We start from the raw sequence: 3,057 nt of genomic DNA, 5'->3' as shown, positions 1-3,057 counted from the left end.
ATATATATATATATATATATATATATATATATATATATATATATATATATATAACTAGGATGCTAAATCAATAGTAATATTTATATATATTTATTTGTATTTTAACTTTATTTAAGATTTTATAATACTAGTTGAGGGTGAAACATTTTAAGTAATAGTTATTACTTATCATTAAAAATTAAAAATAAAAGCTTGTTTTATGCATAAAATTTTTTTATCTTTCATTTAGACCCAACTCAATCAAAATTTTAACACCTCTCCCTCCAAAAATTTTTCTTAAAAAAAGCTGAAGACTATAATTCCCCCTAAAATCTTTCAAACCTAATCAAATAACCACCCCCTCCCAGCCATTCCTAAATCCCACGTAAACAACACCTAAATCCCTTTTTTTCTTTCTCCTTAACTCATTTTCCCCCTTAACTATAACATCTCACAACTAGAAGATTATGCCAAGTTATATATTCAAGAAGTGGTGGGACTTCATGGAGTCCCAATCTCTATTATTTAAAATAGAGGTGCACAATTTACTGCACAGTTCTCGAAATCTTTTCAGAAAGGCTTAGGTTCAAAGGTGAACTTAAGTATTGCCTTTCATCCTCAGACTGATGGGCAAGCAGAACGCACTATTAAGACTTTAGAAAATATGTTGAGGGCTTGTGTGATTGATTTCAAAGGGAATTGGGATGATCACCTACCTCTCATTGAGTTTGCTTACAACAACAGTTATCACTCTAGAATCCAAATGGCTCCTTATGAAGCTCTTTATGGGAGAAGATGCAGATCTCCTATTAGATGGTTTGAAATTGGTGAAGCAGGGTTGATAGGACCATATTTAGTTCACCAAGCTATGGAGAAGGTGTAAGTGATTCAAGAAAGATTGAAAACGGCACAGAGTCATCAAAAATCCTACACTGATGTTAGGAGAAGGGCATTAGAGTTCAAGGTAGATGATTGGGTATATATGAAAGTTTCACCCATGAAGGGTGTTATGAGGTTTGGTAAGAAGGGGAAGCTTAGTCCTCGGTATATTGGACCTTATCGAATATCCAAGAGGATTGGCAATGTAGCTTATGAGTTGGAGCTACCACAAGAGTTAGCCGCGGTTCATTCGGTGTTTCACATCTCCATGTTGAAGAAATGCATTGGTGATCCTTCATTGATCATACCAACTGAAAATATTGGGATCAAGGATAGCTTATCTTATGAGGAGATTCATGTTCAGATTCTAGATTGCCAAGTTCGCAAGTTGAGAACAAAAGAGGTAGCATCAGTCAAAGTCCTTTGGAGGAACCAATTTTTTGAGGAAGCTACTTGGGAAGCTGAGGAAGATATGAAGAAGAGATATCCACATCTCTTTGAATCTGGAGAAAATGCAGACCAAGGTACTAATTTTCTCCTTAGTACTATCTAAATTATGAGTAGGCATGTTATTTGTTGCATTTTCTTGTTGGGTGTTTGAACTTGATGTCACTACCCTTAGCTTAGTAAGAGTAAATCTCATTCGAGGACGAATGTTCTCAAGGGGGATATATTGTAACTCGCAAGTAGAAAAAACTAGAAAGAAGTTTAAAAATTTGGAAATAGTTATTTTTGGAAAGTATAAGGAAATCTGCAAAATTGTAAGTAAGTTAAAGTTAAGTTTTTGGTCGACTTCTGAAGGCCATGACTCTTAGCTTAGGATGGGTTAGGTGTAGTTCTAGATATGGTTGGAAAACCCTTGGAATGATCTTTCCAACGCCGCCAAGTTTGCGCGATTTTGAGTTCGTATGAGCAAGTAATACCCTTTGAATTAAGGAAATGTCCAATCCAGAAATTTAAGGGATATTTTAGTCTTTTAACTGCCATATTATTTTAATCCGATTTTAGGAGCTTAATGTGAGTCAATTCAGAACTTCGTCACTTTAGAATTTGGGATTTCACGCTAAGGCTAAGGAGAAAGGAGAAGAGAAAAGAATAAGGAGAAAAGGGCAGTTTCATTAAGATCGATCAAGAACGTTGGTGTTTTCGCCAAGGATTTACTTCTACCAGGTATGTGAGGCTCTCATAACATTAGGATCGTTCTCCCACGTGCCAAGCATATTAATTTTAGTTTGGATTCATCCTAAAAGTGTTTGAATATTGATGATCTTGATATCTATACTTGAATTCATATATTGTTCTTGAATTTGACTGAGTTGGGAAGTTTATGAGTTCGTTACGTTGCATTATTTAGTCGTTTCGAGTTAGGTTCTTATGTACATTAGTTGGGTATCTATATCTAAAAGTAATTTAAGAAAAAGAACCGAGTTTGGGTGAGTTGGGGCTGGAAAATGAAGAAGAAAATTTCGTCGGACGAAATAAGAGATTGGCCGCGTGTTGCGCGCCTAGTACCCAGATTTGAACTTTCATATTCGCATCGCGAAGCTGACACGAGGTGTTCTGCTTCAAAAGATATTTTCGGAATCAAAATTTAATTATGCCTTCGCATTGCGGACCCATCTTCAAATCTTGATTTTCGGTCTTTTCTCATGTTCAGCTATCTAAAATCATTCCTAAACAACATGAGATCTTTCCAAACACCAATCATAATCCTTGAATCAATAATTCAATTCAAGGATCAGTTAAGAGTCAAGTCAAGAGCAGTTAAGATCAAAGTCAAGAGAAGTCAAAAGTCAAGTAAGAGAAGTTCATTTCAAATTTTCATAAGTCTTTTACCAACGTTTTAACTTTGTTTTAAGACTTAAGTTTTGAGTTCAGTAAAGAGTAAAGTTGAAGTTCTTTTCGTCAAAGAAACATATGGGGACTAAGTATTTACCAAAGAGATTTAAAATGTTTTACACATTTAAATAAGAGCGGAAACTGAGATTTCCAAAGGGCCTTCGGGCTAGTTTTCAGAAAAGAGTAATAGCTTTCTAAATGAAGTAAGTGGGGAAACTGAGATTTCCAAGATAGTCTTTGAGCTAAGTTTTTGAGCAATTATCTCAAATCAGCAGAAAGAAGTATGATTTTAAAACATAAGAGCTAGTATATATTTGGGAGGTAGTATTGAGCAGCGATATGGGGGAGAGTTCAGACAAC

This window comes from Solanum stenotomum, chromosome 12 (genome assembly GCF_019186545.1).
Source record: "Solanum stenotomum isolate F172 chromosome 12, ASM1918654v1, whole genome shotgun sequence".
In the NCBI taxonomy this organism is placed as follows: Eukaryota; Viridiplantae; Streptophyta; class Magnoliopsida; order Solanales; family Solanaceae; genus Solanum; species Solanum stenotomum.
The sequence above is the reverse complement of the archived record's forward strand: the minus strand, read 5'-3'. Positions refer to the sequence as shown.